This window comes from Heterodontus francisci, chromosome 10 (genome assembly GCF_036365525.1).
Source record: "Heterodontus francisci isolate sHetFra1 chromosome 10, sHetFra1.hap1, whole genome shotgun sequence".
In the NCBI taxonomy this organism is placed as follows: domain Eukaryota; kingdom Metazoa; phylum Chordata; class Chondrichthyes; order Heterodontiformes; family Heterodontidae; genus Heterodontus; species Heterodontus francisci.
In genome coordinates, this window is record NC_090380.1 from 55679584 (window position 1) to 55696295 (window position 16712).

The following is a 16712-nucleotide window of genomic DNA, read 5'->3' on the forward strand; positions in this document are numbered from 1 at the left end:
CCCTCTCGGCCTTTCTGGTGGGGTCCAAAGGAGTGCAGGACACGACGTTTGGCACCAGTATGGCTGCAGGAACTGCCGGAAACATGCCAAAGGTGACACATGACCGCCTACGGGGTTCCGCTCCGGATTTTCTGTTAGGGTTTACTCCCTTAGCCTTGGTCTCTCCCGAGACGCCCACAAGGCAGTGGGGTTGTTGGGGCCTAAAGAAGGTTCTATACATGGATAAATAGCACAATTCACAGTACTAATGTGGCTGAAACTAAGTGTTAGATTCTACAGTGAAGATGCGATTTTTACCTCTGGTTTAACATGAAAGCAAAACTTTTTGAAACATTAGTTGGGTTTTAAGACTGGCAATTACTATGTTAATTTCGATACAATGATTGAACTTTTATTGAGCATTTTACATATGAATTGTGTTGAATTCTAGATCAAAAATCTCTTCTTAGCTTCATGACTCAATCTTTATTTTCTTTGGACAAATAGTGCATGCGGAAATTCAGGTATAATTATTATAGTGCTTATTTTTAAATACTGGCTTTATGGCATTACTTAAGGTGCCACTTTTGTGTCCTTCATGTATCTAATTTGCATATACTAATTTTCTTTTTCTGAATAGGTCACATGGGGTTGCCTTTACAAAAATTTTGAGTTCATTTAATACCACTTTTCTGCCGCTGGTCGTGACTATAATGGTTTTATGAGGACTCTGCATGATATTTGCTGCATGTTTCAAAGACGTCCTAATAGTACTAAAAGGGTACTCCATGACCTTTTCCATTGCCTGGAGAGGAGGTGTTGAAGATTTAATTTGTAGCAATTAAATCATTATATATTGAGAACGAAAGCAGGATGTTGGACTTCACTTGTGGGTCACAATTATGGTTTAAAATGTTTCTTAAGTGGGATTGATTTATGCTTAAATTACTTCACTATCAAGAGGCAAGACAGTTAAATCTAGAATCACACTAGGAACCTAATAGAATGGTAGGCTCAATGGGCAAATTATCTACACTGGCTCAAAATATGATTGTTACTTTATTGCAGACGGGCTTTTGTGCTGCTTGCATGTTCCTACAAACATAAATGGATTAGGAAATCACAAAATTATATCCTTAATCCACATGGTTCCTTCTCTCCACCGAAAACTCCTGATGTGGTGGTCTTGCCATGATATAGTTTGTTTGCTCCAGTTTCATGCGAGTAGTTGGCCTTTGCTTTATTGAATGCCATGCTCTTCTTTGGTATTGTTTATATTTGCCGATTAATGAGTCTGAGTCCTCAAGGTTAAAGACCTTCAGTAAATATTATGGGTTGCAATTTACTGTTAGCAGTTTTCTTTAGACTTGCATTTTCTCATAGACCCACTGGGGGTTTTGCACAGCAAGTTGCTGTCAATGGTGCATCCAAATTAGCTCATAACGGCACAGTGAGGGAGCCAGGCATCTGGGACCTGTGAACCAGGCAGGTAACTGTACTTTTCAACTAATCAGATTGAAGAATTGTTAATGAGCCGTGCAGAGTCTGAACTAGTAAGTATAAGTTATTTAATTGAATTCAATGTCAAATCAGGTACAAGAAAGAAAAAGAGTGGGAAGGGGAGATTGGCTAAAGAATGTGATGAGATAGAAAAGAAAGAAAAAAGTATTTACATATTTTTTAAAAATCCAACAATAATTCCAAGTTGAAGGAATGAGACTCCACACTTAAACCTCTCTAGCACTGAAAATTAATTTTATTTGGCAGTAATTCAGACTTAGCAAACAATTATAAGTGTATTTAGGGCTGAAGTTTATACTCCCACCACCGAAAACAGTTGCAGCTCGACCATGTAGGCTGCACATCGCGAAGCCGCCGCGATCCTAAGCGTGGCTACTCATTTAAATAGCCAGGGCAGACTGCTCCTCCGATGACGTGGAGGAGGGGGGCTGTCCGTCCCTAGCAATGGGCGCAGACGCTGACACTATTTTTAAAGGGCATCGAGCCCTACCTACTGTTCAATTTAAATATTTAAAGAAACACTTAATTGAAAAAATTCAATACATTAATTGTGCACTTCTTCCACTACCCCCAGTAAGCATAAAATTAATTACTTGCCTCCACCAGACCTCTTCTTCCCCCCCCCCCCCCCCCCCCCCCCGTCCCAAAAGGGCATAAGCATCAGCCTAAAACCCTTCCCACTATCCCCTACACCAGTGATATTTCTTTGACCCCATTCCCGCTACTTCTGCATGGAGAAGCTTGCCTCCTCCCTTCTCCCAACTAGCGTTCCGCCTCATTTCCCCAGACGGAGATCCGAAGGCGCAGGAGTGCCAGCCAGCGGCATGTAGATCGCACTGGGACAGACGACGGGAGCGCAAGTTGATTTTGATTTATTTAAATCTTTAGTGGTTCCGTCGCCGAGCAGCGGGGGGTGGGGGGGGGGGGGTGCAGCCACGATGCTTCGCTGCTGCTGGCAATAGCGGGCCCAGCCCTCTCGGCGTCGGGGTGTGTTAAGGTCAGAATTGGGGATGTTCGCTGATGATTGCACAATGTTCATTACCATTCACGACTCTTCAGATACTGAAGCAGTCTGTGTAGAAATGCAGCAAGATCTGGATAATATCCAGGCTTGGGCTGATCAGTGGCAAGTAATATCCAAGCCACACAAGTGCCAGGCAATGACCATCTCCAACAAGAGAGAATCTAACCATCTCCCCTTGACATTCAATGGCATTATGATAACTGAATCACCCATCAACATCCTGAGGGTTACCATTGATCAGAAACTGAACTAGAGTAGCCATATAAATACCGTGGCTACAAGAGCAGGCCAGAGTCTAGGAATCCTGCAGCGAGTAACTCACCTCCTAACTCCCCAAAGCTGTCCACCATCTACAAGGCACTAGTTAGGAGTGTGATGGAATACTCTCCACTTGCCTGGATGGGTGCAGCTCCAACAACACTCGAGAAGCTCGACACCATCCAGGACAAAGCAGCCCACTTGACTGGCACAATCCACAAACATTCACTCCCTCCACCACTGACGCACAGTGGCAGAGGTGTGTACCATCTACAAGATGCACTGCAGCAATGCACCAAGGCTCCTTAGACAACACCTTCCAAACCCATGACCTCTACCACCTAGAAGGACAAGGGCAGCAGATGCATGGGTACACCATCAGTTCTCCTCCAAGTCACACACCATCCTGACTTGGAACTATAATCGCCATTCCTTCACTGTCGCTGAGTCAAAATCCTGGAACTCCCTTCCTAACAGCACAGTGGGTGTACTTACCCCACATGGACTACAGTGCTTCAACGAGGCAGCTCACCACCACCTCCTCAAGGGCAAAAAATGTTCGTCTAGGGAGCGATGCCCACATCCCATGAACAAAGAAAAAAAATGCAGTACTTTTGAATTGTTGTAGGAAACACCAGCTCATTTGCACACAGCAAACCTGCACAAACAGCAATGTGATAACCCGATAACACATTTTTGTAATATTGCGTCAGGAATAAATATTGGCCAGCACACCAGGGATAACTCCCCTGCTCTTCTACAAAAGAGTGCTGTGTAATCTTTTGTGTGCGCCTGCGAATGCAGACAGGGCCTTGGTTTAAAATCTCATCCGAAAGTTAACACCTCTGACATTGCACTACTGAGTGTCAGCCTAGAATACTGTGTTCAAGTCCTGTACTTGAACCCACAACCTTCTGACTCCGAGTCAAGAGTACTGCCAACTGAGTCACAGTTGACACACATGTTGAATTTCAACATTTAAACAGCCAAATGACACATTAAAAATTTAAAAAACTATTAATAGTTTATTGTATTTCACAAAAACTGATTCTATTAAATAATTGGCAGGAAATTTGTTGAAAGCTTCAAATTTGATCAGATTGCTGATTTTGTTTTGCTCAGCACACTTTGCTATGTTTAAGAGACCCCACATCAATCTATTGAGAAATCTACAGGGTTTCTATTTGTTCAACATGGAGTGCACACTTTTTCCTTGTCGAGACACACAAGTCCTCAGAGCTCAGGTGCAGGTTGTTGTCAATGTTTTATGACTGTCAGTGCGAACAAGGCTACTGTTAAGAATTTAACCAGTTAACCATGCAGGTGTTCCTCCTCTTATCTGACGAGAATCACCATACCCACTGGGTATGTAATATTATCTGAAGCCAAGCAGAAAGAATCCTTGGTCTTGCCCAAGATATTGGATTTGACCCTTGAACACAAGGTAATCGGAGTGCCATTTTTCTCCAGAAGAAAAACTTCAGAAAAAAGAGAGTATAATTATAATTTAATGGTGTATCTAGCCAACGGAATAATTTTTCCTACAAAATACTTCAGTATCTGAAAGAGATATGGTCATAGCTCATATGTAGTTTAGAAACCAGCTCCTTACTTGACTGGCTTTGTGAAAAGAATTGAAATGTGACTTAAAACCTAATTCTTTTCTAACCTTTGCCAGTTCTGATGAAGGATCACAGACCTGAAACATTAACTTTGCTTCTCTCTCCACAAACGCTGCCTGACCTGCTGAGTATTTCCAGCATTTTCTGTTTTTATTAAAAACTGATTAGTTCGCCCTGTTCACTCAGGTCCCAGATGCCTCATTTCCCTCACTGCAAAATGATCAGCTCACACTTCCAGCAATTTGCCACACAAAAAATGAAAAAACCTAAACATGCACGAGAATGGCAGATACCATTAGATGCCCTACCAAAACAAAATGTGGGACAATAATTAAAGCCCATCTTTTCGATCAAATCAGCAGCTTTCAAATTTATTCAGAAAAATACAAAACAAACTTATTGAGCTGCAGTTTGTCTCCCCCCCCCCAGAGATGGACAAGGTGACGGGGAGAGCCCACACAATTGCGATGGGACATTGGGGGGGGTGGGTGGTGGTGGTGGAGGAGAGCCCGTCCCTTTCCCATTGCACTGGAATTTAGTCAGGAGCGGGATAGGGTGAAGATGGCCTTCCCACCCAGAGGCCAACTGACGCCCTTAAGAGGCGTATTTTCAGCTACTTTAAGGCCTCTTTCTGCCACCGCTGAAATTATGCCAGTGGCATGGGTGGAGGGAGCATCCGCCACGCGGGGAGGTTGCCTAGTAAAGCAAGGCGACCTCCCTGCAGGCTGGGGGGTGCAGCCTCCTGTGGGCAATCTGTAGCCCACAAGTGCCCCTGGCAGAAAACCACCCACCTCTCAGAACTACCCCACCTGCACTCAATGCCCACTCTCCTCCCATCCTTGCCAGGGCCAGTCCGGCAGGTCTCGGCAACCCTGTCTAACTTGCCTTGTGTGTGGGTCTCCAGTGCTGGGCCTGGTTCCAAGGCCTCATAATATAGGCAGTGGCTACTGCTCCTGGTGGTGCTGCCGATGCTACTGAGCTGCCGGCCCACTGTTTGGCTGGCAGCTCTTAGAGGCAGGATCCCCATCTTTAAAACGGATGGGGATCCCATTGCCCGGTTATTAATTGGCCTGGTGCCATTAAATAGAGCCATGAGGGCTCCGAGTCACCGAGGAGGGGTTCCCATTACCTTATCAGCCCAGCATCAGTAGACCTGCCAGCTCCCATAAATCCTGCCAATTTTGTGCTAAGTATTCTAGCACTATTTCTTGATCCATGCTTTAAACTCTTGGGTTTCAATAGACATCCTTGATCAATAGTGCAAAAGCTAAAAAGCAAAGCACTCATTTCATTTCTTCCACTTAATTTGATCTGCCACTTCAAAGCCAACTCTGGGCAAATCTGTCCCCAAACCTCGAACAACGTTTGCTCTGAAACCAACAGCTGGAAGATGTCCAAGCCTGATTTGTGGGACTGTCTCCAATTTCCTCTTCTCCACTTATTAAAAAAAAATACCCGGTATCCAACACCCAGCTTTCACTGCTACCAGTCAGAGACAGTACATCTTTCAGCTGTACAGTAACTCAATGATATTTACAACAAGCACATGAATGAGAACTAGTGGGATTATTTAATAATCCAAGGAAGTCTTTTTGGGCTTGTGTCTGGAGCTACAGGAAAGTGGCAGTACATAGGTGCACTTTTCCTGCAGGCCACTATATCCTGTATCAGGTTCTAAGGAATCCCAAAGCTAACCACTGAACAGACAGAGCCCATTTCTCATTGAAAACACAGCACAAACCTGTTTATTTCTAATTATAATCTAATTCACAACTCTTCAGAGCAATATTATTCAATATATTTAACAGGCAGGTTTTCCTGGCCACTCCATCTTCCTCTAAATTTTAAACTACGATCAAATCTGCAGTCACACTGGGACTCAAAATGGGAGAGAGTTCACTGTGAAAGTAACAGTGAGGCTTACAGCACTCACCATTATTTATGCGTAAACCAGACAGCACAGATACATTTAAATACAAAAATTTGGAAGTTGCTGTCCAAGATGCACCACTCTTCCATAAGCTACCTGAAAACAACAGCTCACCATCTTGCTCCCCATTCAAATGTATTGAGCAGCAAGAAATTCCTGTAATGGTATCGTAATAAACATGCCAGAAAAAATTAAGTCCTGTCCATTCCAGTCTAAGGGCTGAATTTTACGGATACCCCCCTCAACGTCGGGGGTTGTGGTGGGGGGTGGGGGGGGGGAAAACAGAAAATGCCTCCGATGATTGAAGGAAGGTCATTGATGAAGCAGCTGAAGATGGTTGGTCCAAGGACACTACCCTGAGGAACTACTGCAGTGATATCCTGGAGCGGAGATGATTGACCTCCAACAACCACAACCATCTTCCTTTGGGCTAGGTAGAACTCTAACCAGTGGACAGTTTTCCCCCGATTCCCATTGACTCTGGTTTTGCTAGAGCTCCTTGATGCCATATTCGGTCAAATGCTGCCTTGCTGTCAAGGGCAGTCATTTTCACCCCACCTCTGTAGTTCAGCTCTTTTGTCCATGTTTGAGCCAAGGCTGTAATGAGGTCAGGACCTGAATGGCCCTGGCGGAATGCAAACTGAGCGTCAATGAGCAGGTTATTGCTAAGCAAGTGCCGCTTGATAGCACTGTCGACGATACCTTCCATCACTTTACTGATCGAGAGTAGACTAATGGGGCAGTAATTGGCCGGGTTGGATTTGTCCTGCTTTTTGTGTACAGGACAAACCTGGGCAATGTTCCATATTGCCAGGTAGATGCCAGTGTTGTAGCTATGTTGGAACAGCTTGGCTAGGGGCGCAGCAAGTTCTGCAGCAAAGGTCTTCAGTGCTATTGCTGAAATGTTTTCAGAGCCCATAGCCTTTGCAGTATCCAGTGCCTTCAGTTGTTCCTTGATATCACACACTAATTTTGTTGGAGACTAAACTTTCAGTGTTTGAGATTGAAATTGCAGTACGTACTTCATGCTAGTTTGCAGGAATTGCATTCTGTAGTTTGGCCAAAGGGTTTTCTGTATTCTGGCAGATATTTCAGGTTCTGTCATAGCTTAATTTTGCTGAAATTTCTTAAATATGGTTTCTGTACATTGTATTCTACACTTCCAGACTGTGGAGAGCATTTTTTTTTCTTAATAGAGATAAGCAACAACAATTAAATGTAATAAAATGTCCCAAGTTGCTTCAGAGGAGCATTTTCGAACAACATACGACACTGAGCCACTTGAGGAGATATTGGGCAGATGACCAAAATTTTGGTCAAAGAGGTAGGTTATAAGGAGGAAAGTAGGGTGGAGAGGTGTCGGGTGCGAATTCCAGAGCTTGGAGCCTATGTGACTCAACACATGGCCATCAATGGCAATTAAAATTGGGGATGCTCAAGAGGCCAGAAATAGATGAATGCAAATATCTCGGAGGGTTGTAGGGCTGGAGGAGATTTCCAAAATAGGGAGGGGTGAGGCTATAGAGGGATTTGCAAACAATGATGATATTAAAATCAAAAATACAGCTTGACTGGAAGCCAATATTAAGTCAGTGAGCACAGGGTTAATAGGTGAACGGGACTTGTTGTGAGTTAGGTCATGGGCAGCCGACTTTTCAATGAACACAAAAATGCAAAACAGAACAAAAGCATTTCAGCATAAAATTGGCCTCGACCGAGTTTCTAAAAAGAAAATTAAACTAGTTTGGATAAAAATACTGCCTTGCCAAGGCAAAGCCTGCAAGCACTTTACAAAAGGGATACAGTCAACTCAGGGCAAAAGAGACTAGAAACAGCACTTCAGGGACCTTTGGATTTGAAGCATTCTTCCATTCTTTAATGCAGGCTGCAGCCTTCCCTACAACAATACAAAAGCAAATGCTGGAAATCTGAAATAAAAACAAAAAATGCTAGAAATACTCAGCAGGTCTGGCAGCATTTGTGGAGTGAATTAACGTTTCAGGTCTGTGACCTGTTCATCAGAACTGAGAAAAGTTAGAGAAGTAATAGGTTCTGAGCAAGTGAAAGGGAGAGGGTGGGGGACAAAAACAGAAGGAAGGTCTGTGATAGAATGGAAGGCAGGAGAGATTAAATGATGAAAGGTTTTATAGTGCAAGGCCAAAGGGAGTGGTAATGGGACAAATAAAGAAGCACAAGATTTGTCGAGAGGAGGTGTAAATAGGATCCTGAATAGCTGCCATCCAAAAGCAAAGAAAAAGAAATGAGAGAGAAACGAGAGGAGAAAAAACACACAGCAAAGAAAAAGAAATAGGACCAGAAATTATGATCTAAAATTGTTGAATTCAGTATTGAGGCCAGAAGGCTGTAAAGTGCTAGTTGAAAGACGAGGTGCTCTATCCCAAGCTTGCATGAGCTTCATTGGAACACTGCAGCAGGCCAAGGACAGAAAGGTCCGAGTGGGAGCATGGTGGAGAATTAAACTGACAGGCAACTGGATGTTCAAGGCCATGCTTGCGGGCTGAACAAAGGTGTTCCACAAAGTGGTCACCCAGTCTGCATATGGTTTCCCTAATATAGCAGAAATCGCATCATGAGCAGCAAATACAGTATACTAAATTGAAAGAGTTACAAGTAAATCCCTGTTTCAACTGGAAAAAGGCATTTGGGACCTTGGACAGTGAGAAAGGAGGAGGTAAAAGGGCAGGTGTTGCATCCCCTGCGCTTGCATAGAAAAATGCCATAGGAAAGAGTGTTGGGGGTGAGTGAGAAGTGGACTAGAGTATTGTAGAGGGAACGGTCCCTTCAGAGTGCTGAAAGGGGAGGGGCAGATGTGTTTGGTGGTGGAAATAGTGGAGGAGGATCTGCTCAGTAAAGAGGCTGGTGGGTTGAAGGTGAGGTTGAGGGGAACCCTATCATGATTCTGGGAGTGTGGAAAAGGGATTGAAAGCAGAAGTGCATATAAAAGAATGGACACATCAAGGGCTCTGTCAACCACAGTAGGGGGGAATTCCTGGTTGAGGCAAAGGAAGATATGCAAGATTGCATCATCTGAACAGATGTGAAGGCGACAGAGAAACTGGGAAAATGGAATCAACTCCTTGGATGCTGCTATGAGGAAATTCATCAAAGAAGCTGTGGAAGTCGGTAGATTGACATTCACTGTCTCCATTTCTGGGAATTGGCTAAGAGAAGAGTTGGGGATAGACCATGTGAAGGCAAGAGAAGGGTGGAAATTGCAAGCACATCTCCCTAGATTGGCAAGTGTACAATTTTAAGGCATATGTGGAGGACGGTTGACAGAGGTGCACATGCACTTCCAAAAATAGCAGGGCTTTTTTCAACCTGTTCAGATCCCTGTGCTTCAGGCAATAATCAGTAGCAATCGTATTGCTATTTGGGCACTGATGAAAATGAAAAATTTCTGCTGTAGTACGTGAGTTTTAAAAAAGTAACAGTAACTCGGAAAATAATGTACTAGCTTTCTTGGGTTGTTTTTGCAGAATTATTGTCTGAGTTCTGTGCATGAGGAATGAGCTGAGCCACTAAATTCAATTAAAGAAAAAACGTGCTGGAAATACTCAGCAGGTCTGGCGGCAGCAGAGGGCTGGAGTGACTAAATGACAGAGGTCATGGCTCATCTGTCCAATCATACACCTTCCCTTTTTTTTCCTTCCCCCAACCTCCGCTTTACTTGCTTAAAACCTATTACATTTCTAATATTTGCCAGTTCTGATGAAAGGTCACTGACCTGAAACGTTAACTCTGCTTCTCTCTCCACAGATGCTGCCAGACCTGCTGAGTATTTCCAGCATTGTTTTTATTTCAGATTTCCAGCATCCGCAGTATTTTGCTTTTATTTCCTTTTTTTTATTTGTTTCATGGGATGGGGGCATCACTGGCAAGACCAGCATTATGTTGCCCACCATTAATTTCTCTTGAGAGGATGATGGTGAGCTGCTGCCTTGAAGTGTTGAAGTTTATCTGGTGCGGGTACACCCATTGTGCTGTTAGGGAGGGAGTTTCAGGATTTTGATCCAGCGACAGTGAATGAACCATGATATATTTCCAAGTCAGGATGGTGTGTGGCTTGGAGGGTAACTTGCAGGTGGTGTTTCTGCTGCCCTTGTCCTTCTCAATGGAGGACGTTGCAGATTTGGAAGGTGCTGTTGAAGCAGGCGTGGTGACTTGCTGCAGTGCATCTTGTAATATGGTACAAATAATTTAGGATTGACAAATATTTTGGAGTTTAATAGAATTGTACTTAAATTTGCTGATTTGTGGTGTTTTTGGAAGGTTTTTCTCAACATGTCGAATTCAAATTGAAAATTCCATCATAAGCTTTTGGAGAGAGTATTCAGGCCAGAAATTGACCATTGTTGAAGGAGAGAAAAAACACATAAAGAATGTATTGAGTATTGTATTTCAGCACAGCAGTCATGACTGTCATTTTCTAGTTACTTGTGTTATTCAGCTACCCATCAAGGAAGATTGAGTTATAAAACCAGTAAATTGAAGTGAAGACAGAGCCTTCCTCCTTCAATTGTTCTACAAAATTACTTAGATACCTGTGAAAGCAAATGTTCTTTTGGAACATACCAAGCAAGGACTCACCTGTGGTCTGAGACACTAAACCCTCCCCCCACCCTTCACCAACAAAATCTAGAATTTAAAAATGTTTATTTTTTAAAAAGAGCATAATAGGTTCTACCCAACAACCCTATGATGTGTAGTACCATAATCAAAAGGATATTTCTTTCCTCAAATTGCAGATGGTTTGATTCCTGACTCCGTATTCTGGCAATTAACATACTCCCACATGGAAGTACCAATGATTCTCAAATGTTGCTCCAATTGAACATTACTAAACTTTTTTTCAGGGAAAATAAACTCCGGAAGGTTTTAAACTAAATAGTGGGGGCAAGGGATCAAATTTGGGAAGATGTGGTAAATCAAAGAGTAGAGACAAGGCAAGAGAGAAAGGTATTAATATGGGAAAAGATAAATAGACTGTGACTGGAAGGGACAGTGAGTACAAATTTAAGAATAAATCAGACAAAGCTAGAGGTTTAAAAAAATAATAGAAGGACAAAACTAAAGGTCCTGTATCTGAATGCACGTAGCATTCGAAACAAAACAGATGAACAGTTAACACTAATAGAAATAAATAAATGCAATCTGATAGCCATTATAGAGATATGGCTGCAGGATGACATAGATTGGGACCTGAATATTGAAGGGTCCATGACTTTTAGGAAGGACTGGAAACTAGGAAAAGCTGGAGGGATGGCGCTGTTAATTAATGATGGTATTAACTCTGGTGAGGCCGCACCTTGAGTATTGCGTGCAGTTCTGGTCACCGCATTATAGGAAGGATGTGGAAGCTTTGGAAAGGGTGCAGAGGAGATTTACTAGGATGTTGCCTGGTATGGAGGGAAGGTCTTACGAGGAAAGGCTGAGGGACTTGAGGTTGTTTTCATTGGAGAGAAGGAGGAGGAGAGGTGACTTAATAGAGACATATAAGATAATCAGAGTGTTAGATAGGGTGGATAGTGAGAGTCTTTTTCTTCGGATGGTGATGGCAAACACGAGGGGACATAGCTTTAAGTTGAGGGGTGATAGATATAGGACAGACGTCAGAGGTAGTTTCTTTACTCAGAGAGTAGCAGGGGCGTGGAATGCCCTGCCTGCAACAGTAGTAGACTTGCCAACTTTAAGGGAATTTAAGTGGTCATTGGATAGACATATGGATGAAAATGGAATAGTGTAGGTCAGATGGTTTCACAGGTCGGCGCAACTTCGAGGGCCGAAGGGCCTGTACTGCGCTGTAATGTTCTTTAAAAAAAAAACACAATAGAGAGGAATTACCTTGTTCGGGAAACCGGGATGTAGAAGCGGTTTGGGTCGAGATGAGAAATGATAAAGGCAAGCAGTCACTTGCTGGAGTGGTGCATCGCCCCGCTAACAGTAACCACATGATAGGATGGGATATAAAGGAAGAAATAATGGGTGCCTGTTAGAAAGGAACAGCGATAATCATGGGGGAAATTAATCTAAACACAGACTGGAAAAATTAGATGGGCAAAGGTAGCCTAGATGAGGAGTTCAGAGAATGTTTTTGGGATTGTTTCTTAGAACAGCATTTTCTGGAGTGAACCAGAGATCAGGCTATACTAGACCTGGCACTGTGCAATGAGATAGGATTAATTAATGACCTCATAATGAAGGTGCCCCTAGGGAACAGCGATCATAATATGATTGAATTTTACATTTCGTATGAGGGAGAGAAGAGCGGGTCTAAGACCAATATTTTAAACCTAAATAAGTGTAATTCGGAGGGCATGAAAGCAGAGTCAGCTAAAGTAAACTGGCAAAGTAGCTTAAGGAATAAGTCAATAGTGATGCCGTGGCAGACATTTAAAGGGATATTTCAGAATACACAAAATAGATACATTCCAACGAGAAAGAAAAATTCGAAGGCGAGGACTGACCATCCGTGATTAACTAAAAATGTTCTAGATAGTATCAAACTTAAAGAAAAAGCAGATAATTGCATGAAGATGGGAGGCAGGTCAGAAGATTGGACGGAATATAAAAAGCAGCAAAGAATGACTAAAAGATTAATAAGGAGGGAAAAATTAGAGGATGAGAGAAAGCTAGCTAGAAATATAAAAACAGATAGTCAGAGTTTCTATAGATCTTTAAAAAGAAAAGGGTTAACAAAGTGAGCATTGGTCCTACAGAAAGTGAGTTTGGGGAATTAACAAGAGAAAATAAGGAGATGAGAAGATGAATTGAATGGGTATTTTGCGTCGGTCTTCACTGTACCTGGGAGCAGAGCGGAGCGGCGGCTGGCGGACCGGTGAGGAACCTGATCAGGAGCGGCGGCAGACTCTGTCTCTCAGCATGCACTGAGACTCGAAAAGAGGAAAAAAACTTAGTGAGATCACGGGAATTCTTCAAGGTGATTGGTTGGGTAAGTAACAGCTGTTAGTGCATTTAAATTGCTTTAAAAAAGAGAAAGTTTTTTTTAAAATCCTCAAGTGATCAGGTTAGTAGGACGAGTTAAAATAGAGTAATTTATTGAGGACATTAGATTGTAGTGGGTAGTGTTTGGAGTAGAACAAGACCCCTAGTGTAATTAGTATTTTTTAAAGGGAGCAACTAAATTAATTTAAATGTAAGTCATGGCAAGAAAGCTCTGCCCTGTGGTATGCTCCTCCTGCACTATGTGGGAAATCAGGGATGCTTCCTGTGTCCCTGACAACCATGAGTGCAGGAAGTGTATCCATCTGCAGCTACTGACTACCCGCATTACGGAGCTAGAGCTGCAGGTGGATTCACTGTGGAGCATCTGTGATGCTGGGGACGCCGTGGATAGCACGTTTAGAGAGGTAGTCACACCGCAGGTAAAGGCAAAACAGGCAGAAAAGGGATGGGTGACCACCAGGCAGAGCAGTAGGTGTAGGCAGGTAGTACAGGAGTCCCCTGTGGCCATCCCCCTCTCAAATAGATATACTGTTTTGGATACTGTTGTGGTGGGGGGGGGGGGGGGGGGGATGATCTCTCAGGGGAAAGCAGCAATAGCCAGGTCCATGGCACCAGGAATGGCTCTGCTGCACAGCAGGGTAGGAAAAGGATTGGAAGAGCTATAGTGATAGGGGATTCTATCGTAAGGGATACAGATAGGCGTTTATGTGGCCGCAAACGTGACTCCAGGATGGTATGTTGCCTCACTGGTGCGAGGGTCAAGGATGTCACAGAGCGGCTGCAGGACATTCTGAAGGGGGAGGGTGAGCAGCCAGAGGTCGTGGTACACAATAGTGCCAACGACATAGGTAGAAAAAGGGATGAGGTCCTGCAACAAGAATTTAGGGAGCTAGGTAGCAGATTAAAAAGCAGGACCTCTAAGGTTGTAATCTCTGGATTACTCCCGGTGCCACGTGCTAGTGAGTTTAGAATTAGGAAGATAGAGCAGATGAATGCGTGGCTGAGGAGATGGTGCAGGAGGGAGGGCTTTAGTTTCCTGGATCACTGGGTCTGTTTCTGACAATGGTGGGACCTGTACAAGTTGGATGGGTTGCACCTGAACCGGAATGGGACAAGCATCCTTACAGGGAGATTTGCTGGGAGATTAAACTAATTTGGCAGAGTATGGGATACAGAGTGGAGGTACAGTAGGGGGTAATATAGAACAGAAAGTGAGTCTGCCTGGAAGGCAGAGCAAATATAGACCTGGTAAGGCTGGATTGCATCTATTTCAATGCAAGGAGTCTTACTAGTAAGGCAGATGAATTCAGGGCATTGATTAGCACATGGGATTATGATATTGTTGCTATCACAGAGACATGGTTGAGGGAGGCGCAGGACTGGCAGCTCAATATTCCAGGGTATAGAATCTTCAGGTGTGATGGGAGGGGATAAAGAGGAGGTGGCATTGCACTATTGATCAAGGAGTCAATTACTGCAGTAAGGAGGGATGATATCTTAGAAGGTTCATCAAATGAGGCCATTTGGGTAGAACTTAAAAACAAAAAGGGGGCAATTACTTGGCTGGGTGTCTACTACAGGCCTCCAAACAGTCAGGAAGAGATAGAGGAGCAGATATGTCAGCAAATCTCAGGGACGTGTAAAAATAATAGGGTAATTATAGTAGGGGATTTCAACTTCCCCAATATTAACTGGGATATTCTTAGTGCAAAAGGCTTAAAGGCGGCGGAATTCTTAAAATGCATACAGGAGAGCTTTTTGAGCCAGTTTGTAGAAGGACCTACAAGGGAAGCACAAGGGAAGGTCCTACAAGGGAAGTACTGGACCTAATCCTAGGGAATGAAGCCGGTCAAGTGGTAGAAGTGTCAGTGGGGGAGCGTTTCGGGGATAGTGACCATATGGGTGGCACAGTGGCGCAGTGGTTAGCACCGCAGCCTCACAGCTCCAGCGACCCGGGTTCAATTCTGGGTACTGCCTGTGTGGAGTTTGCAAGTTCTCCCTGCGTCTGCGTGGGTTTCCTCCGGGTGCTCCGGTTTCCTCCCACATGCCAAAGACTTGCAGGTTGATAGGTAAATTGGTCATTATAAATTGCCCCCAGTATAGGTAGGTGGTAGGGAAATATAGGGACAGGTGGGGATGTGGTAGGAATATGCAATTAGTGTAGGATTAGTATACATGGGTGGTTGATGGTCGGCACAGACTCGGTGGGCCGAAGGGCCTGTTTCAGTGCTGTATCTCTAAATAAAATAAATAAGTAATTCTAAGATTTAAGGTATTATGGATAAGGACAAAGATGGACCAGAAATAAAGGTACTGAATTGGGGGAAGGCCGATTTCAACATGATAAAACAGGATCTGGCCAAAGTGGACTGGGGGCAGCTACCTGTAGGAAAGTCTGCATCACGTCAGTGGGAGTCATTCAAAGAGGAAATAGTGAGCGTCCAGAGCGAACATGTACCTGTTAAGGTGAAGGGTAGGACTAACAGGCCCAGGGAACCCTGGATGTCAAGGGATTTAAAGCATTGGCTCAGGAAAACTGATTCCCCTTGTGGGAGAATCTGGAACTAAGGTGAAAGTTGGAGCACGGTTATTATTTTTACTTCGATCGGGTTTTGATTTTAAGTGCAATAAACTAACCTCTTCCTTAAACTCAAGAAAACTGTCTGATTGGTTCTTTTATGATCATCGCACCTAAAAGGTTTAAACACTCACTTGAATTGGTAAGCATATTCACTGTTTAAAAGGAAAAAATCCTGTTGTAGTCAAAGAAAGGGAGGGACAAGAAGGGAGCCTTTTGACCCCTCCTTACCTGATCCTAATAGCCATCTATTTTTCAAGGATCAACAGGACGATTCTGTGGTCTTGAGGCTGCTTGGTGGTTGTTTGTGGACAGCAAGACTTTGCACAAAAACCTGAATAATAAACGTAGGGCCTGGTATGTTGACTTACAGCTTGAGCAGAGGGAAGGTGGGTTCAAGGCTGTGGTGGGGTTTTGGAGGAAATGGGAAGAATATTGGATATTTGGGATGAGATAAGTGGGACAATTTTTGGAATTGTGCACATTGAACTGTATGGGTTAACAAACCACTGTTCTTAGTCCACAGAACTCTAAAGGATGCTCAAGAGGCTATTTGAAATCATGGGTATTGTGTGTTTTCCAAATGTTTACAGAATTTGAAGAATAACGACCACGTTCAAACAAATCAGCCCTGATTGAGATGTAGAGAGTATATCATTCTTCTCCATTGGGATATGTTCCAAAGCATCTGGACCCAACCAGATTACATTAGCTACACTGTATGATGCTTCAAAGCTGGAATATATTTGCGAAGTCAACAAGATTTCAGAGTGCCATGATCATGATGTTTTGACACTACAGGGACAGATGCCA